Source organism: Anolis carolinensis, chromosome 5, assembly GCF_035594765.1.
Source record: "Anolis carolinensis isolate JA03-04 chromosome 5, rAnoCar3.1.pri, whole genome shotgun sequence".
In the NCBI taxonomy this organism is placed as follows: Eukaryota; Metazoa; Chordata; class Lepidosauria; order Squamata; family Dactyloidae; genus Anolis; species Anolis carolinensis.
Window position 1 is genome coordinate 149054614 of NC_085845.1, and position 22966 is coordinate 149077579.

Consider the following 22966-nt stretch of genomic DNA (forward strand, 5'->3'; position numbering starts at 1 on the left):
ATGAGAGCCATGTATAAATACTGTCTGCTGCTCTCCCTCCTGAGAATAGTCCCTTATAGCAATAGTACAGCTGCTTTTCTCTCAGTGCGAACTCTCTTTCTTCTGAGGGGGAAAGGGGGCGGGGTTGCCAGCCACAAGCCCCACCCACTATGGCAACTTTTGAGAAAGTGGGGTTAGGCTGCCTGGGTAGCTGCAAGGTCCTCTGGTTAATGTAGTTGTTTCAGTGGGGGGGGGGGGGGGGCTCTGCACATGCATGGTAAGCAATTGTGAGGTTTTGGCAGTTTTGTTATTTGGTCTTTATTTTTCTAAGTTTATTTGATTAAAAGACATAGATAGGCTGACTATGTCTTTTGTGGGCAAATTTGGTGTGATTTGGTCCAGTGGTTTTGTTGTTTACTCCATGGGAAAAACACACATTACATTTATATATATATATAGTTATATACATACACACACATTTATTTATTTATTGGCCAGATAGATTAATATACTTGAGACTGTGAGCCTTGGTCCAAGACAAGAAGACCATTTGATTATATCAACAAAGGAGAAAGTTCATATCCTTAGTTCTGAACAGTGATGGACCTCTCAAGCACTCTATTCAAGACAGAAGCCAAACAACAAAAGCAGCCAGATGCACCACCCACACCCAGAAAATAACTTTAGTGTTATTTATTAAACATATAAATAAGTTGTACTTAATCATTGCTTGTTCTCAATAAAATACACAGTCTAAGGAAAGAGCGAGAGGGAAAGAGGAACTGACTGCAAGGACGAAGAGAGAAGGTATAGAAAATCAAATAGAAAGGAAACCTCTGAACATGCAAATTAGCAGTGAGTGAATATACTATAAGCATGCAAAGATTGCTTATTCCAATAGTAGTCTATTCAAGGTTGAATTATGTCCTCCCCCCAACTTTTTTCTTCCTCCTCCCCTTCTTTTTTCCTCTACTTAATCTCATTCTTCCTCTTCTCCTCCCTCTCTATATTAACTTTTGGTATATATTAGTATTACATTGAAACATCACTTGCAACCAATCAGGCAATATCTTAATACACCAATGCAACTATAAATTGCTTTCTGCATCAAAAGAGTGTCTACTTACTGACTCATTCTAGGTCAGGCATGGGAAGACTTCAGCCCTCTGGTGTTTTGGACTTCAATTCCCACAATTCCTAACTGCTGGTAGGAGTTTGAGTCTGATTCTGGAAAATCTGACAATGGTTGGTGTCTTGGATGCTTCTACATCTAAACATTCTTCAAATATTTCCAAGAAACGTCTACCAAATTTCATCAGTTTTATAAGGAACTAAACTCAATGCTGGAAATGGATGCCCTTGAAAGTAATGCTTTCATGAGCTAGAACTAAGACAATGTGACAGATACGTTAATAAATGCTTTTTTCAGAGACAAACCCTCCCCCCATCTTTCACATTTAACTATAATTGTCATATAGTCAAATCTAATGGGTGAGGTAATGTTATGCAAATGTTATGTAAAACTTTTGTTAGCAAATCATGAAGAGTAGTTCCATAACGCAAAATAATTTAGAAATCAGGCTCCATCAATAAACTTCAGTGGACACTCATGGGGATTTAATTAACCAGTTAAAATTCATAAGTAAACCGGGATTTTTTAAAACCTGAAAATTTTAAGGGGGGGGTTGAACCCCTAATCCCCCCCCCCCCCTCGGCTTGGCTACAGCCCTAGTGTTGACCTTAAAATTGTCTACTTCCTTCTGGGTCAGCAACGTGGATACACCAAGTATCCCTGTTTTCTGTGGGACAGCAGAGCTTGTGAGAAGCATTGGGTGGAGTCAAAGTGGCTTCCAAGATCTGACCTCAAACCTGGTGATCCAAACATTCTACATGAGCCACTTGTTGATGGAAAGAACATTATTTTCCTACCCTGCACATAAAACTGGGTCTCATGAAGCAATTCGTTAAAGCTTTGCCAACTAAAAGAGACTGTTTCAAGTATCTCATTTTGGCATTTCCTAGTATGTCATTCGGAAAGATAAAGGCCAATGTTCTTGATGGTCCACAGATTCGGCAGCTCATTAAAGATGACCATTTCATTGGGACAATGTCAGAACTCCAAAAGAATGTTTGGTTGTCATTCAAAAACCTTGTCAAGGACTTTCTTGGAAATGCACAAGCACAGAATTACACCAAATTGTCCAGAAACTTGGAGAGCTTCAAAATGTTTGGTTGCAACATGAGCATTAAGGTGCATTTTCTGCATAGCCATCTTGCTGACTTACCAGAAAACCTTGCTGCCGTCAGTGATGAGCAACGTGAATGATTCCACCAAGATTTGATGGTCATGAGGGCATGGTATCAGGGTAGATACGTTTGGGAGAGAGGGTGGAATATAAATAAACTTTTTGTTGTTGTTGTTGTTGTCGTTGTTGTTGTTGTTGTTAGATGAGATCTACATATGATGCCTGACTATTATTGGAGCATCAAGCAAGATTGTCCACAGATTAAACATTCCAGGAAAAGCTATATGAGTAAATATTCACTTTAATATGTATATTTGGTAGCAGAACTTTACTACTTGTACACAGTTTGACTTACATAACAATATATATCCTTTGTGTGAACAAAATAACTCTAAATTAACAGTATATTCAAGTATTTTTTTCTTTATTTTCCTTTGTATGTATATTTTGTATGATTTTTTGGAGGGGGGATATCCTGTACCTTAAAAGGTTGATGTGATAGAAAAAACTGGGGTCATTTTTGGATTCAGATGCCAAAAAGTCAAAAACAAATGTTAGATCTAACTCAACAAAAATGTGTTTCCCAGTGAATTATTTATACATGTCTGAATTTTCACCTGACATTTTTTCAGGTTGGAAGATGTGATATGTTTGTGAATTCAGAATGACTACCAATGCTTCTACACCACTGAAATAACAGTTCAATCATTTTAGGAACTTTTGTGAACTTCCTCCTTGTCCTAAAGGCAAAAAATGCTAAGTAGCAAGAATATATTTGTGTAAAGTAACCTTTGTTAAAAGAAGTCTGCCAGGTAATCATAACTGATTTTTCCAAGAAATATCTCCAAAGTCAAGTGCAATTATGACAATTGGTTTTTGAAATGGAAAGAATTTGCTTGTTAGTGCTATCCTGGCTTACACTAGATGCAAACTGTCAAATTTTAAATTTTAAAAAACTAAGTAACTAGGATCACCCAGGAGTGTGGGGAGTAAAGCAGAAGAAATTCTTGCAGGGCTAAATGACTCTTTAAATTGTACAGTAGAGTCTCGCTTATCCAACGTAAACGGGCCGGCAGAACGTTGGATAAGCAAATATGTTGGATAATAAGGAGAGATTAAGGAAAAGCCTATTAAACATCAAATTAGGTTATGATTTTACAAATTAAGCACCAAAACATTATGTTATACAATAAATTTGACAGAAAAAGTAGTTTAGTCCACAGTAATGCTATGTAGTCATTACTGTATTTATGAATTTAGCACCAAAATATCATGATGTATTAAAAACATTGACTACAAAAATGCGTTGGATAATCCAGAACGTTGGATAAGTGAGTGTTGGATAAGTGAGACTCTACTGTATTTTGTTTCAAAACACAGTAACTTTTCTCTCTAGGCAACACTGCATTGATAGTATCAGTCAAAAAGTCCAAGTGACGTAAAAGCATACTTGAACATCTCGTGCTTATTGCTCATAAGAGATGGTAATGGAAAACAAGTTATTGTCCAATGCAAAATAAAATCTTAAACTTGAAAATGAAGGGCCCAAATGCATTCCAAGTGTATGAGAATGTATTCCAAATGGACTTTAGGCAAGCATAGGATTAAGTTTGCCTAGTCCTAGTAAAACAATCGATTTGAGGTAGTAGATAAAAACTGAAGATAGCCCCTTAACCCCTCTTCTGAATAGACAGTCGGTGCAATCATTGATTATCTGACTATGCACTAGGAATCCCAAATGTTGAAAGAGGCCAGGTAATGCATACAGTCCTGTTTACACATACATTTATTCATTCATGCAGTCTTTTATATACACAAGCTCCTGTCTGCATTGGAGCAAACAATTTGAGATAGATCTGTATCTGAGGATTTGTGTGCATTTTGAAAAAAATCCCTCACTGTTTTGGAAATAAAGGCATGTGTCACTTAACAATGACACGCTTTTTATCAAGGCTTTTTGCCACTCAATGCCCCATTTCTTCCTCATCCTCTGTCTAGGTCAATGGTTCCCAACCTTTTTTTGAACAGGGATCACTTGACAAGGGACCACTTTGACCAGAGACCACTCTCCAACATTAGTACCAAAAGAGTTACAAACAGTTTTTGGTCAACTTTAAATTTGGTGTAGTTATTTGGGGTGCTGATTCATAAAATTGCATTGGATAGACCACATCAGCTCTAGTTTCTGCTACAGAACATATGCCATCCTGTAGTCGCCATCTGCTCTCCCACAGAAAATCATATTTAATAATCTAGAGCTGATGTGGCCTATCCAATGAAATTTTCTGAATCAGCACCCCAAATAACCCCGGGAACAGGCCTAAAAATGAAGACACTAAGAAAAAATATTTGTTTGGGGTTTTTTTGGTTGAGCTGTGTTATTATCCGTAGTAGTAAAGGTGAGGCCACAGACCATATTTTAGTTCTTGTGGACCACTGGTGCTCCGTGGACCACAGGTTGGGAACCACAAGGGCTGGAAAACCATAGACATTTAGTGTTGGTTTGCAGCAGGATGTCTTCAATAAGCAATGCAATAAACACAGCTAATAGCAAAATGCGGGTCTCAACTGTATCTGTGCATGCCTTCTTGCAACAAACAAGGTAAATGGCAGCTGCCTCCATATACGCTATGACTTGTTCCTATACTCGGCATGGGCACAGTGTTTTTTCAGAAGACCCAGTGTATGGAAGTCATGAGTGAAGGTTCACAGATGCAATTACACTCCTCCTTATCTCAATTATTATTCTTTGCCTACAGTTATTCAGAATCACATTTCAGAAGCATGAAGCCCATGTCATACCCCATCAATCTGGCAATGAAAAGAAGAACAGAAGATAAAGGAGGGCAGTCTTACATTCGTATCCCCTTTCCCACCATAACATAAACTAAGAACGCCCCAACCCTTGTTCCAAATAGAAGGTATTGTAGAAAAGTCTATTCTTGTTTTCTTATTTCTTGTTGCTTGTGAGAACAGCATCCAGTATTTTTAGTATTATTATTGACAAATCTGTATAAATATTATTTGACTGACATATGAATAGCAATGTTCTGGCTACTCTATAAAGCAACTGTTTACAAAAGATCGTTCTAAGTCACCATAACATGAAAATTATGGTTTCTTCCTTTTTTTTCTAGAGTGTACCTGCCCATGCTGGTCAAGAGATCTCCTGGTAATATTTTCAACCATTCTTTCCTAGCCCTAGACAGAGTACAGTATAGAGCAGGCATGAGCAAACTTTTTTGCCTTGGGGCCACATTGTGAGTCTGACCAAGAGGGCCAGGGAAGAAGGGAGGGCAGCCGGGCATGCTCTGGAAGGGACAGGCCCGGGAGAGAGAGGGACTGTGAGAGGGTGGAGCTGGGAGGGGGTGGGGAATGGCTAGAGTCATCCTCAGGTTGTCCTTGCCCTATCCTTAGGCTGGGAGGAAAACAAGAAATGCAGTGACTGCCCTGATGCTCCTCCCTGATCCTCCTCCTCTCAGCATTATGTCAGGAGGAGGATGAGACAGGTGACAGCCAAGAGCCCTCTGGAGGACTCTTGGCCACTGTGTGCCTTCTTTGAGCCATCTTCTCAGCATAAGGATGGGGCCATTTGCACCATCTTTATGCCAGGAGGAAGGCGAGACATGGGGTGGCTGAGAGTGCTCCACAGGGCTCTGAGCTGTCACATGCCTTCCTCCCCTGTCCTTCCTGCATAAGGATGCAGTGGCCACCATGTCCTTATGCTGAGGGGACAGGGGAAATGAGGAGGGCCTGAGATAAGCGCCCAGGGGGCCACATCCGGCCCCCAGGCCTTCGTTTGCCCATGCCTGGTGTAGAGACTGGAAATCAAAAGCCTTAACAAAGATCAAGGAATTTATTCTGACTGAACCACCCTCTGACAAATGTTCCGATTTCAGCAAAGTTGAAACATTGAAAAGTGTATTGGCTCCCAATGAAGTAAAATCAATCATTACCCCTCTTTCAGGTTGCATCTACACTGTAGAATGAATGTGGTTTGCACCACTTTAACTGCCATGGCTCAATGCAACGGGATCCTAGGAGTGTAGATTTACAAAGTCTTTAGCTTCCCTGCCAAAGAGTGCTGGTGCAAACTACAACTCCCAGGATACATTTGCATTGAGCCATTTCAAAGCAGACCTCACAACTCCTGGTCTTCACAGTCTGGAAGGGCATCATGTTTAGGAGAACTTAGCACTGCTAAGAAAATTAGGAAAAAAATGTGCCTATGCCTATCATCATCTGGGCTAAGTTGCATAGCAAAACATTTAAAGCTGGGCAGCTGCAAGCTTGCTTTGTCAGTTTGTAACTGTGTAAGGCTACATTTACAGTGACAATGTGATACAATATGTATAAACAAGGAAAATCAAACTTGTAATGCCGCTGGTGAAAAGCTTTGGCCTCGAAAAGTGTGTCTCTCTTGAAGAAATTTGTCAGCTGGTGTGATTTCTAAATAAAAAAAGCTTCTAAGTCTGGTGGACTGCTCTCCAGCTACAATAAGCAGTAACAATAACAGTACTTTGTTATTGTTATGTTTTTTCAAGTTATTTCCAACTTAAAGCGAACACATCACAGAGTTTTCTGGGACTGAGAGTCTGCGACTCACCCAAGATCACCCCAGTGGATTTTCATCCCCAACTGAGTGGTAGTCCAAAGCACAAACCGCTACACCACACTGATGCTCAATAAAAAAAATATCACATTAGCTGAAATGTCAGCTATGAAGGCCTGATACTTTACGAGCCACAATACTTTTGGAGCACTGCTGACTGCAGTGAAGAAATAACAATTAATAGTCTATTCCCAACATTCATGTGTTTGCCTCTAGGAACCCTTTTTGCAGTGATGAGCAAAGTCATCCAAAGACAAATTACTAAAGTTCTGCATAATAATTGGCAAGGATGTTCATATTGCTTCTGATACCTTCATTTTCTTGGGACTAACATTTCCTCCTGCTCAGTGAGTTTATATCATACTAATTATATGAAAGCTTTTCAGAATCATCCTCTCGAGCCATAATGTTTGATCAATACCATTTAACCTTAGTTCATCTAAATTTAGCCCAAGGTCTCTTGCTTATCAATTTCAAATGTTGAGTCTCCCCAACATCACCCTCACAGCAAATCATATGAGTTTACTTGAACTGACATGATTTGTTTCCAGGACATTCAAGGTTAGGCTTAAATGCTACAGAAACAGAATGAGAAATCTGCCCTTTTAATACTCCAAACATCCATGGCATTGACCACTTGCATTAACTTTTGATAACATAAATGATGCTTTGAACAGGTCAAAATAACATGCCCCGATAATAACCCTCTTGCTGGGATGTAATGCTATAAACCATCGAGGCTAAAATGTGAAAAAATAATGGACTGGAAGACAAAAATGCTAAAATGGAAAAGTTACAGGAAAAAATAGAACTAAATGAGAAAGAATTCCAACTAAGATTTCGAAACATCCAAGAAGAGGCAGGTGAGAATATTAGGAGTATTGTAATAAAATTGACTGCAGGTCTCCTCCAAAAAGAAGAAGAATATGTGGAAAATGAAATAGATAAAGTATATAGAATCCAAACTAACTTTTCTAGAAGAAATAGGGCTACAAGGGATACTATTATACACTTCGTGAGGAAGAAAGTCAGAGACCAAGTGATGATAAATAATAACAGAAACCCGATCTATTATAAAGAAAAGAAAATAATTGTACTGAAAGAATTTCCCCAATCGATTCTGAATAGAAGAAGAAAATATTTTTTCCTAACAGACGAACTTAAGAGACAAAAAATAAGATTCAGATGGGAGAGGAATGAAGGTATAATGGTGACATGGTATGGTGAAAAATACTGGCTGACCTCGGAGGAAAAAGCCAAAGATTTCTACCAGAAGTTATTGAAAGAGAAAAAATATACCCCGCAGGAGGAATCTCCCCCCTCATCAGTTAAAAGGAAAAAGCCAAAAAGAGCGAGACACCAATCTCCAAAAGAAGTAAAAGAAAACAAAGGGGCAGCTCCCATTACTACTTCAGAACCATCGGATGTAGGAGACGATGAGGAGGAAGAAGAATGTGAAAGAGAGGATGAAGTAGACCTAACTACGGAGGATGAAGAAAAAATGGAAAAGGAAAGAAAACCACAGGAGGCAAATGAGATAGACGAAACGATAGATGGATAGAGGTAATCTTATCAGACAATTGAAATTTTATTCCAATAATGTCAACGGTTTAAATGCACCATGCAAGAGGAAAGAAATAATGATTCAATTAAAAAAGGGGAACTTTGATATAATTGCTTTGCAGGAAACCCATATCTCCCAAAGACATGGCTCTCACCTGATAAATAAATTAATTGGCAAAGAATTCTTCTCATCAGATATTAAGAAAAAAAGAGGAGTGGTACTATACGTAAAGGATGACATTCCGGCGACTCTACAATTTAAAGATCAAGAAGGTAGAATAGTGGCAGTTCAAATTATAATCGACCAACAAAAAATACTTATTTGTAACATCTACGCCCCCAACGGTCCACAAACTAAATTTGTAAAGGATTTGAGAAGAAAGATCTTAGAGACTGATTTTGATCATCTAATCATTCTAGGAGATTTTAACGGAATAATGGATCTGAAATTGGATACAAGTAGAGTGACTAAAAGTAATAAAGAAGAGAGATCAAGATTAATCCCTCAGAACCTTAGAAATTTAAAAGAAGAATTTGATTTAAAAGATATCTGGCGTATGAATAATAGGGGAATAAGAGATTATACTTTTTATTCATATAGACACAAAACCTGGTCGAGAATAGACATGGTCTGGCTTTCAAAAACTTTATGTACCAAAGTCGAGGAAATTAATATATTGCCCAGAGATAAATCAGACCATAATCCAATAATAATGAGAATCAATCATAAGAAAAAAAATTCAAAATGGAGACTGGATAATAATCTACTCAAAAAAGAAGAAGACATTGCTAGAAATAAAAAACTGACAAACGAATACTTTGAAGCTAATGCTTCACCTGAAATTAGTGATCAGATAACTTGGGATGCTTATAAGGCGGTAATTAGGGGATACCTTATTCAGCAAAAGGCTGAGAAAAATAAAGTGAAATTTTTAACATTAACCAGAATAAACAAAGAATTGAATGATACAGAGAAGAAGTTAAAGGAAAACCCCTCAAATACCAGCGTAGTAAATCAAATTAGATCACTGCAAAACAATAAAAGAAATTTAGAATTGGAACAATCTGCAAACCAATTAAAATTTATAAAACAATATAATTTCGAAAATGCAAATAAGCCAGGAGCATGGCTAGCACGTAAAATAAGAAAGAAAAAACAACAACAACCAATTATTAAAATAAAGAAAGGAAATATGACTCTTACTACAGATAAGGATATTATCCAGGAATTTGAGGAGTTCTATACCACTTTATATAAAGAAGAAAATATAGATCAAGATAAAATTGAGGAATATCTTGGTGCACAAAAATTCAACAAAATCACAGATGATCAAAGAGAACTATTAAATAAGGAGATAACAAAAGAAGAAATTAAAAAAGCAATGAATTCAATGAAACCGAACAAAGCACCTGGGCCGGATGGATTCCCAATTTATTTTTACAGAGTATTGGAAAATGAGCTATTGCCCTGGCTAGTAAAAATAATGAATGCAGCTATGAGAGAGAAAAAAATACCAGAATCATGGACGCAGGCGGATATAGTAGTTATACCAAAAGAGGAAGGAGAGGAATTGGAAATACGTAAATTTAGGCCTATTTCGTTGCTTAATACGGATTATAAAATCTTCACGACTGTCTTAGCTAATAGATTTAAAAACTTTTTGAACGAATGGATTGGGAAAGAACAAAATGGTTTTTTACCAGAGAGATATATAAAAGATAACCTTAGATGTGTGATTGACGCTATAGAGTATTATGACCTACATCACCAAAAAGAAGCAATTTTGATGTCTTTAGATGCCGAAAAGGCCTTTGATAAGCTGAATTGGGACTTTTTTAAACTATTAGGGAAAGAATTAGACTTAGGCTATTATTTTTTGAACGCCTTAGAGTCAATTTATAATAAACAAAAAGCTAGAATACTGATAAACGGACAACAATCAAAAGATCTCATAATTGGTAAAGGAGTAAGACAAGGCTGTCCCTTATCGCCTCTGATATTTATCTTCGCAATAGAAACATTAATTAGAGATATCAGATGTGATGAACAACTAAAAGGATTGAAAATTAGAAATTATGATTTTAAAATACGTGCCTTTGCGGATGACATATTATGTATAATCGAAGATCCTAAAAATCAAATTCAAAAATGGATACAGAAAATTGAGAACTTTGGTCAACTAGCAGGCTTTTACATTAATAAGGAAAAAACAAAATTGCTTGCGAAAAATATAAGTAAGAAAAATCAGGGAATAATACAAGAGAAAACAGCATTAAAATTCGTGACAAAATTGAAATATTTAGGTATCTGGCTAGCATCAAAAAATGCTAAGCTACTGGAAAATAACTATTGGACTAAATGGAAGGAGATAAAGAAAGATCTGCAACAATGGCAATTTTTAAATATTTCTTTATTAGGTCGTATTGCAATTATTAAGATGAATGTTCTTCCCAAATTATTGTACTTATTTCAAAACTTACCGATAATTAGAAATAACAGCATATTCAAGGAATGGAATAAAGAAATAATGAAATTTATTTGGAAAAATAAGAAACCTAGAATTAATTATAATACCCTAACAGATGTGACAAAAAAAGGAGGTCTTGGTTTACCCAACTTACAATTATACTTTGAAGCTTGCGCACTACAATGGACCATAGACTGGGCAACCTTAGAAAATGAAAGCATATTAACATTAGAGGGAATGGATTTACGACGAGGCTGGCATGCTTACATTGGCTACGAAAAAAGGAAAATTGAAAAAAACTTTGGTAACCACTTTATCAGATCAGCTTTAATAAAGATATGGGAAAAATATAAACCACGATTCTATAATAATAAGATCCCAATGTGGATTTCACCCCTAGAGGCAGAACAAAGAAATATCTTAGGGTGGACAATTTGGCCAAAATATAAGGATATTTTGATAAAAAAGAAAGAAGGTTACATGTTAAAATCACAGGAAGAAATAAAAAAGAAATTCCCAGGTACCTCATGGTTCCAATATGCCCAACTTAATGAACAATATAATAAGGACAAAAGAACTGGTTTTGGTGAGATAGACAACCGATGGGATAAAATAATGATAAGTAAGAAGAAAACGATATCTAAGATTTATGGCCTACTTTTGGAATGGGCAACCGAAACAAATGAGATTAAAAATTGTATGATTAAATGGGCACAAAATATTGGACGACCGATTAAATTAGTAGAATGGGAAGAGATTTGGAATAAAAAATTAAGATATACATATGCTACAGACTTGAAAGAGAATTGGTTAAAAATGTTTCATCGCTGGTATATGACCCCCCAAAAATTAGGATTAATGTATAAAAACTATGATAAGAAATGTTGGAAATGTAAATCACAGGAAGGATCGTTCTATCATTTATGGTGGTTATGTAAAAAATCAAAAAGCTACTGGAAAATGATCCACCAAGAAACCCAACTAATTTTACAATTGAAATTCCCATTAAAACCAGAATATTACCTATTAGGCATTGTAGATAGCGAATTCAAACTTGATAAAAATGATGATATTTTATTTACTTATTGCGCTACAGCTGCTAGAATGGCTTTGGCGAAGACATGGAAATTAGAGGAATCTCCGAAAAAAGCAGCTTGGATCCACAAGTTAGAAGAAATCAAAAATTTGGATAAACTTACATTTCTTTTGAAAGAATCGAGAGGAAAACCTGTTAGAAGGACAGACTGGGCCAAACTGGAAGATTATATTAAAAAATGATTAATTTTATATTTGATGACTATGTATAAACTGGAAATTGATAGCTTTAAATACAGTGTTAAATATTAACTTTTCCCTCATGGTTCTATATTTGTTAATCCCTATCCCTATTCCTGACTCCTCCCCCCCCCCTTTTTCTTTTCTTTTTTTTTTTCTTTTTTTTTTCTTTTTTTTTTTGTTTTTGTTGATTGATTGTTAACCCTCACCCCCTTATGTCCGGATTGCTTGGTTGTATATATATATATATATATATATATATATATATATATATATATATATACATGTGTGTATATATATATATATATATATATATATTTGCTTTTGTTCTTTCTTTTTGCACGTATCCCCGTTTTTAATAGTGCACTGTATTTGAAAATCATAAATAAAAATTTTAAAAAAAAAAATAAGGAGTCTGCCTCTCATTGGAATGACAAACAATGAGCTTGAACTCTATTTGTACATAGGGCTTTTAGGAAAACATTTCTTTGATGCAGTAAAATAATATTAATAATTTGTTGGTTCTCTATCTGATATAAGGAAAAGATGCTCCATTTAGGGGACTATGATCTGAATTATATTGGTTAGTCCAACAAGAATCACTCCAGTGGATACCTCTGAGGATGCTTGCCATAGATGTGGGTGAAATGTCAGGAGAGAATGCTTCTGGAACATGGCCATACAGCCTAGAAAACTCACAGTAACCCAGTGATTCTGGCCGTGAAAGCCTTTGACAATTAGAACTATTGTATCAATGATTTACTGATGACTTAACATATAGGTAAATCCTGTTGATTGAACTGGTCTTGTCACATTGTGTCTACCAATAGAAATCAGGCCTATGTGTCAGAACCCTGCTACTAGAGCCTGGATGTGGCTCTGAGTTTCAGGGTCACTGACATTGATAAGACACCTGCGTCCCAGGACTCGGAGGAGAAACGGCTGATGGACTTGGCGGGGAATTTGCGCGGGGTTTTACTGAGCGGGAAGAGACTGTTCAAATGAGGGGGAGGGTATATAAAGGAGGGTTGGCCGGAGCCTCCCATTCTTGGCTTTTCTGATGTTCATGTTTCCTACAGTGAAAGTTCCTGGTGATACCACAGAGAGTCTCGTGTGTTCATTCAGGAGCGGCTGTGGTGAGCTGACACTAAGCCAAGAATACGGACACCATCCCGCTGTAGCGGTGAGGTGTAACATGCAAGTGGAGGATGAAGAGCTCTTGGGCGCCGGAGGAGGAAGGTCGGAAAGGGCCACTCCCGAGACGGACGCTGAGTTCCACCAGCTGGCGGCCCTGGCGTCATCCACCGCTTATGCCCAGCCAAATGGGGTAACCCAGTGGCGCGGAGTGGTGCGGGGAGATAGCACCGGAGGAGAGGAAGGTTCACCTTCCCCAGGCCCGCAAAAGATGGTGTTTCTGGAGGAGAGGATGTCGGCGATGGAGACCACCCTGGCAGTGATGTCGAGGGCGATGGAGCGCCTGGCGGTTTTGGCGGAGCCGGAGCGAGGAAGGGAACTCCGGGCTAGCTCAATGTGGGACGTGAGCATGGGAAGCAGCCAGGGATTTGCAGACCTCCCAGCACCGAAGGGAAGGGAAATGCGAAAGGAGCCCGGTGCCCGGCCCAAGATCCAAACGAGCCTGACGCGGGTGGAGGAGAGTGACGACGAAGGGGAAAAGCCTCCGAGAATCCCGGCTACGCTCCCAACTGAGACCCTGGTGCCCCTGGCGAATGCCGGGCGTGGCACAGGACAAAGGGAAGCAGCAGCGGGGCCCACTGGCCCGCAAGGGGGCTTGCGACGGGCGGAGAATTGGGGATTGCCACCACAGGGACCCCTACCGAGACGAGAGGAACTAAGGGTCGAGTTTGGGGGAGAGTCCTCTGAACTGGATTTTTTCCTGACCACGGTGAGGGGCTATATGGAGGACAATGCCCACACTTTTAGAACGGAATCCAGCCGGGTACGGGCCATTGGTGCAGTGTTGAAGAGGGGAGCGGCCAGCTGGTACGTTCAACTACACGCGCGGCGCGACCCATGTCTGGGGTCACTCCGACGCTTTATGGGGGCCCTGGAGACCCGTTTCCGAGATCCACTGGAGCAGATCCGGGCGAGGGAGGAGTTGAAGACCGTCTCCCAGGGGCAGAGGTCGGTATCTGAGTATGCGGAGGAGTTCCAATGCCTCGCTGAAAAGGTGCCGGAATGGTCTGCAGTGACAAAGATAGAACTCTTCAAAGAGGGGCTCAGGCGGGAGATCCTCTCCTGGGCGGTGCATCGTGATGAGCCTGACACACTGCGCGGATGGATTCAGCTGGCGGGGCGCATCGAGACATCGCTGGCCCAGGCGAGGAGGCACCGAGGAGGGCTACAGCAGCGGCCGCAGATGAAAGAGGGGAGCCGGAAGGAGGGATCAACCCCAGCCGGGAGGAGAACGGAGCCGACAGGGAACGTGAGCACCAGCAGGAGGGGCTGCTTCGTGTGCGGCCGTTTGGGCCACAGGGCTGCCGAGTGCTGGCAGAGAAAAGGGGAAGGCGGAGGCCCGCCCAAACCAAGAGCCGTGGCAGGGAAACGCGCCGAGGAAGAACCACCGATGAGGCACCACTCGGGGGGGTTGGTAAGTCAGGACAAAGCCATGATAGTGGTCCCCATTCAGCTGGAAAGTGGCAGCAAACAAGCAACCTGCAAAGCATTTGTGGATTGTGGATGTTCCAGGAACATCATCTCCCCTGAATTAGCCGAGGGATTGGGATGCGAAAGAACGAACCTAGAATCCCCAATAGCTTTTTCGCAGTTGGACGGATCCACAGCATCGGGATCATTAGCTAAGTACAGTGCCGAAGATGTAAAGTGTAAGATAGGGAGTTGGGAAGGAAAGGTGTCATTTGTGATATCACAAATAGCCAGCTATAATGTTATACTAGGCATGCCATGGCTGGGGCAGGCCAACCCGCAAATCAACTGGGAGGATAAGAGCATGATCTTCAGGATGAAGTTGGAAGGAGGGAGCCAGGAAGTGGAAAGGGAGCCGGGGAAAAGGGGGGAGGAAGACTCTATCAGGATAGCAGAACTGGCAGATAAATTACCCCCAGAGTATCGGGATTTTGTGGACGTATTTGATGAGAAGGAAGCAGACAGTTTCCCACCGAAGCGGAGAGTTGAAGTGAAGATAGAGCTAGTCCCAGGAGCAGAGCTTCCTAAGGCAAAAATATACCCAATGTCGGCTAGGGAAAAGGAGGAACTGAGAAAATACATTGATAAAAACCTAGCGAGGGGTTTCATAGAGCCTTCAAATTCCCCTCTAGGGGCGCCTGTGTTGTTCAGGCGCAAAAAGGACCAAACGCTGAGGCTCTGCATTGACTACAGGGGCCTGAATGCAATCAGTTCTGGAAATAAATACCCCCTACCTTTAGTGAAGGACTTGATCGCCCAGTTATCGGAGGGACAGATATTCACTAAATTGGACTTAATTGAAGCGTACCATAAATTGCAGATTAAACCAGAGGACAGGTGGAAGACGGCCTTCTCCTGTGCATTCGGATTATTCAATTATCGTGTGCTCCCTTTCGGTTTGTGCGGCGGAGGCGCCGCGTTCATGCAATTAATCAACGAAGTGTTGCATCCATTGTTGTACAAGGGAGTCTTTGTTTTTTTAGATGACATATTGTTAGTATCTCGGACTAAGGAGCAACACATAGAACTAGTCAGGGAAGTCCTGCAAAAGTTGAGAGAAGCAAAACTGTATGCGAAGCTTGCCAAGTGCGAGTTCAATAAAGACCAGATAGACTTTCTGGGGTATAGGATTTCCTCCCAGGGAGTGGCGATGGACCCTGCGAAGGTAGAAGACGTGAGGGGGTGGGAAGCCCCCAAAACACGGAAACAGCTGCAATCCTTCCTAGGGTTCGCAAACTTCTATAGAACATTTATCAAGGACTTTGCGCGCCTCACTTTGCCATTAACGGATTTGTTAAAGACTAAAGGTAGGGGAGAAACAGCCAAAGTGAAGGCCCCAGGGGCCAAACTGACCTGGACAATAGAATGCCAGGAAGCTTTCGAAGCTCTTAAAAAGCGTTTTACTGAGGAGCCTGTCCTACAGCACCCTGATATGTCTAAAGCCTTTGTATTACATTGCGATGCGTCAGACCGGGCATATGGGGCAGTTCTGCTACAGAAAGACGAGGGGGGGAACCTGAAGCCATGTGGCTATCTGTCAAAAAAGTTTAGCGATACAGAAAAACACTGGCCGATTTGGGAGAGAGAAGCCTTAGCGATTCTAAAAGCACTAGAGTGCTGGAGACACTTTCTGGAAGGAAGTGGAACACCGTTTGAGGTGTGGACTGACCATAGAAATTTACAGTATCTAAGATCCCCTCGTAAACTATCAGCGAAGCAAATTAGATGGGCCCAATATTTCAGCCGTTTTGATTTCAGACTCAGATTCTTCCAGGGGAAACATAATATACTCGCTGACGCTCTCTCTCGGATGCCTCAGCACGGGGGAGGAATTCAGGAATCTGAAGGGAGTATTTTTCTTGATAAGCAATGGGGCCTGGCAGTACTAACTCGAGCACAAGCGGCCAAAGAAAACAAACGTACTGCCATTTCCACGGGGGGAGGAGAAATATGGGAGGAAGAGTTGAAGCGAGCGTATGGAATGGACAAATGGTTACAAACAAACAAAGAAAAGGGAGAATTGTGTGGGGATTTGGTGTTTGTAAATAAGAAATTGTATATTCCTGAATGTTTAAGACGAGAAATGTTAAGGAAGTACCATGATAACAAGGGTGCGGGTCATCTAGGCCCCACCAGGACTATTAAACTGTTGGCCAAACAATGCTGGTGGCCCGGAATGAGGAAAGACGCCAGGGGATACGTCACGCAGTGTGAATTATGTGCAGAGGGAAAAACACCACCGGGGAAGCCCCAGGGGCTATTGCAGAAGGTGGTGGAGCCCATGAGGCCATGGGAATGCGTAGCCATGGATTTTGTAGGCGAACTACCCCCCAGCAGAGGCCACAGATACATTTGGACAATATTGGACCTATTCTCAAAACAGGCACACTTTGTGGCTCTGCCAAAACTCCCTTCAGCTGAAAAACTTGCTGATTTGTATGTGAAGCATGTATATCGCCTACATGGGTGTCCCGACAAGATAATTAGTGACCGGGGAGTCCAATTTACTGCAAAATTTTGGGGAAAATTCTTACAGCTGTTAGGAGCAGAAAGGAACCTGAGCTCGGCCTTTCATCCCGCGACCAACGGGGGGGTCGAACGTACCCAACAGACACTGTGCCAATTCTTAAGGATGTACACCAATTATAGACAGGATGATTGGGCGGACCTTCTTCCGTTTGCTGAGATGGCTTTTAACGGGGCCGTACATTCGGCCACAGGTCGTGCCCCATTCGAAATAGTATACGGACAGGAGGTGGCACCTTTCCCCAGGCTACCCGAGTGGAAGGAAGGGGAGGGCCAGACCGACGAGGAATGGCCGGCCAAAATCAAGCAAGGGTGGCAAACCGTGGTAGAGGCATTGCGGGAAACACAAAAGAAGTACAAGCTCTTTGCGGATCGTAGGCGCCGAGAGGGGGACAAATTGGGCGAAGGAGATCTGGTTTGGCTGAGCACAAAAAACCTGAAATTGGGGTTCCCATCCAAGAAATTGGCTCCACGCTATATAGGGCCATTCAGGGTAGCAAAAAGAATAAACGAAGTGACCTATGAGCTGAGGCTACCAAAGGACCTAGGAAAGGTACACCCGGTATTCCATTGCAGCCTGTTAAAAAAGTATAAAGGAACTCTGGACAGCGGAGAACAATAGTTGTGTTTAATCTTTTCCTTCCAGGACGAAGGGGAGGAGGACGCCATGTCAGAACCCTGCTACTAGAGCCTGGATGTGGCTCTGAGTTTCAGGGTCACTGACATTGATAAGACACCTGCGTCCCAGGACTCGGAGGAGAAACGGCTGATGGACTTGGCGGGGAATTTGCGCGGGGTTTTACTGAGCGGGAAGAGACTGTTCAAATGAGGGGGAGGGTATATAAAGGAGGGTTGGCCGGAGCCTCCCATTCTTGGCTTTTCTGATGTTCATGTTTCCTACAGTGAAAGTTCCTGGTGATACCACAGAGAGTCTCGTGTGTTCATTCAGGAGCGGCTGTGGTGAATGAACTTCTTAGACTGGATCTACACTGCCCTATATCCCAGGTTCTGATCCCAGATTATCTGCTTTGAACTGCACTATATCAGTCTACACTGCCAGATAATCTGAGATAAGCAGATAATCTGGGATCGGACCCTCGGATATAGTGCAATGTATATCCAGCCTTAGTATCAAGTGATTCTCAAGTCTCACCTGCCAATCAATCTGCAAATAAATCAAGCCCAGAGGGAACACTTACAATATATTTTTTGCACAGTTTCTGTAAAGAAGAGTAGGATCAATACTTTAAAATAAATACTTTTTTATTCAAAAGCAGAAGTAACATGATGAGGCTATGCAAATACTGTAATAACTGGAGAATCAAGCATTGTAAATAATTCTCACCCACCTAGAATATATTTTACACACTTCTGAAAGAAATTTCTATAATTTCCTTGCTGTTGCTGTGTGCCTTCAAGTCATATTCGACCTATGGCGACCCTAAGGCAAACTTATCATGGGGTTTTCTTGTAAATATTTGTCCAGAAGCTGGGAAATTGTGACTTGCCCAAGTCTCATTGGGGGAAAAATAGGACTTGTCATGGATCACTGAGGGTTCAAACTCTGGCCCTCAGAGTGAAAATCCAACAATGAAATCATTACACCGCACTGGCTCTGTTAACCTACCACCTTTTCATCTTGAAGTGAAGGAGACATTTTAACTAAAGGCCTGAGAGCACTGACCTTGTAGAACCAAGTGATTCTGATGAGTAAACAATTTGGACTTTTCCATACCTATGACTATTTCAGAGCTTCAGAAAGCTAGGGGTTTTTTGGACTACAACATCCAAAAACCATAGCCACTAAGATCATGTTTTTATTGGAGGATTTTGAGATTTTTTAAATCAGAATGTCACTTTCCCAAGCATTGCTTTTTCAGTCATGGTGATAGAATCCCTGTCCTTTCATTTGTCTATTTTTCAATATTCTGGCAAAATAACTAGCATATGCTAACTGTTCCCTGGAAAATGTTTTAAAAGTGTCTGTCTTTCTAGTTTTTCACCATCTAGGTCTTATTAGTATGTCAGCGAAAAATGATTTGCCTCAGGCAAACTTTGCCTTCAGGCATTTTTTTCCTCACTATGTTTCAATGGTTCCAATGAATGTTGTGTCTTTTACTTTTCTACATTCCTCTTTTACTATTTTCTACCCAAAATACAGATAGAACTGGATAATGAGGTCGATTTGTTTTCATATTCTTTTGTTTTGAATTTGTTATTTGCTCAAAAAAAAGGAGTAATAGAGAATTTCATTGAACTGGAAATTCCACCACAGGTAATTCAAAGAGTACTTGGAGAATTCATAAAAGAAGCCCAAGACACCAGTCCCTGACCTACTGTGAGTCAATTATTTTCCACCTGAAAGCAACTCCACTTTGTAAACAAGTGGAGTAAGTCTGCAGACACAATTGTGTATAATCAAAAGCCAGTAGCAATAGTAAAGACTGTTTTTAAGACATGTTTTAAAGTCAGTGTTGCAGAATGTCTGCTAGGCCATAGCAATCAATAATTACAAGTCCAAAATATAATTAAAATGAATAAAAAAACAACTCAATGCTGTAAAAAAACAGAGGCGTTTGAGATTAAAAGGGAATAAACTATTTGCTGGACTACTGAATAATTCACAGCCAGCCTACTCATTTTAGAAGAAGATCATTATAGGAAAATGATATAGGGTTGCTTTGGAACTTGGGGTTTCTATGACTTCCTAAAACATATTGCAGTTACTGGTTTGAAATCCAAAGGCCAAACTGGATATGAAGCAAAGAAATTTGATCTGCGCGTGCTTTTAAAATAGTTTTAATGGCAGCCATGCTATAGGGGATGGGTCAGATTGTAACTCTTGTTGAGAAAGGTAATCTTTCTCCAGGACCTGCTTTTCCAGTACTCCTCATGGTACAAAGATATTACTAAATACTTTTTTTAAAAAAAATCCCATCGAATTCCAGTGGGCTTACCTTTTAGTAAACTCAGATGAAGTACCTGTAAAGAATGTTCAATTCTAAGAAATGTCTGGCCACAAGATTTGAAAGCTATAGTTTAAAATGTAACTTTATCAAGCTATGTATATTCAGTCTTATGACCTCATCAGACGGGGTAAATTTGACGGGTGATGCCAGTTTGCCTATCTTTTTCTTTATTTAGGCCATTTTTACAACGAAGCCTGCCAGCTCCTATCCCAGAATACACTGCAAATTCCAGCGGGGCTCCATTGTAAAAAAAAAAAAAAAAAAAAAGGCAAACCAGGGCATGTCACCATGGTGGCAACATGGAAGACTTCCTGTATTGCATTGGATCAATGAGGGGAAGCCAAATGGCAGGCACATCTCCCTATGGGATGGGGAGTCAAGTGAGTCGAGCAATGAGGGGTGTGGGGCAAGAGGTTCCCCATGGCCCCAGGCAGGCACCTCCAGAATCACCATGATCTATGGTGATTTGATGAGATGGTATGACTATAGCAAACTTGATGGTGTAAAGTAATGTAAACTTCAGGAACGTATCCCATGTGTGTGGAGTGGGAGACATCATGTAATTGTGGCATAATTTGGTCCTGTAGCATTGCAAATCACTATATTCCGTTATTCATTACTTACCATATGTTGTCTGAATTTCTTGGTTTCTCCTTTACTAACCGTTTTCATCCTTATCTCATGAGCAAGTGGATTCCCCACCCTCTCCCCTTTTTTCAAAAAACTGAATCTTACTTTGGCATCACGAGAGTTTGAACCTTAATTTGTGTTGTTAAAGGCTAATAAATATAGTTATCTACTAAAGTAGCAATGTTTCTTATTTTTAAATGTAAAAAAGATACCAAAAAAGATTGAGTGGCTGCATTATGGCAAAGTACTGGAGACTCACTGCTAATTATTAGGAGACTGCCCACAGGACAGCCCATTTGCCACATCATAGATTCAGTTCAATGTGGGTGATTCTGACAGCTCTTATCTCATGTGTTTTCATACTTTTGAAATGGAATATCCTGGTTCCTGAGTCCAGAAGACTATCTCAGACCAACTTCTCCACCCTCCCTTTTTTTTGGGATGTTTATGGCATTTGACTATCGAATGGTGACAGATGCAGAGAGAAAGTTCCCCTGTGTCTTTGAATGGGTTCTGTCAGTTTTCATTGCCTCAATAACGTAGAACTGTTTTAAAATAGAGGGAGGCATGGGATAAGGTCCCCAGTATTGGTTTCTAAAGCAAGAATAATGGTCAGAAAGACACCTTTTTAAAAAGTATTTGTTTTCTGGTTTGCAGGAATGTACACCATGTCCTTTCTGGATGTCGTGAACTCTCTATGGCCTCTAAAGAATTAAGCAGCAACATAATCAAGACATGTATAAATATAACACTACATACTACAAAATAACACAGAGCATTATAGTTGTCCTGTACCATTAACCATCAGATCCAATATGCTAGTGAGAGTAAACATGACAATATTGTTTTGATTATGCCACACTAAATAAAGTCAATTTATAGAACTCATGAAAGCTATCACCTGTGGTATTGAAAAGGAGCTCAGTTCTCTTAACCAACATAGCAATAATACATTTTTGATTAAAGAAGCATAGAAGGTTAACAGTCAATCTTACCTGGAATTGCCAACCTTATTGATTACATTTAATTTACAATGCAAGCTGTGTGAAGTCTAATTCTATTTAACTTACATTGCCAATTGTAATTTCCCTTGTCTGTAAATGGTCATTCCCTTTTTTTTTTCTTTCATGCTACTATTATGGTATACTACACTTTCTATTTAAGACTTTTCAAAGGGCTCCCCATCCCACTTTTAAAAGGTTCTTATTCCTACAACAAATCCCAACAAACCAGAAGAACAGACAGATATTTGAAAAATTGCACAATGAAAAAATTGCACTTTAAAATCTCAGATCAGATGATCTGGGTTTTTTTTTTAATCGTTTCAAGCTATATTACAGGTAACTGATACTCGTTTCTGCTATAGCACCATGGAAGATTAGGCATAAAACATCAAAAAATGCATACATATAATGTTTGTGAAGCTATAACAAATTGTAACCTCACTCAGGCCCCATCTACTTCTGGAACATGGCCATACAGCCCGGAAAACACACAACAACCCCATCTACTCTGTTTCAAACTGGTATTTAAGAAAATGGTTTTGCGATGCAGTTAAAATCCTGGAACCAGTTTGAGGCTGGGTTATGATTATACAAAAAACAGAGCACTGATGTGTATTAAATAATTTCATTTGTGCACTACTATGGACAAATGTTGTCTGGCTGCCACAGTTTGATGCTAGCTTTGAACTGCATTAAATGGAGCCTCTCCAACTAAGGGTGATCCCAAACAGGACTAAAACCTGTTCAGAAGCACATTTAAAAAACCCGCGTCAACACAGGTTTGAGTCCCCGCTGCCCCAAAAAAACCAGGGTTTTTGCAGGAGTGTGGCTACATGCCATCCCAATTCAAATGTAGCCACCCCGAAGCCCCCCAATTTCCCCCTAAAAGTTAAGTAAAAGGTACCTGGCCACCATAAATACCCTCCTCGCATCCTCCTGGCACTAGGAGATGGCGGGTCTGAGGAGGAAAATCCAGGAGGATGCAGTGAGGGAACTTACTGTGCTGAGGTACCTTTTACTTAACTTTTAG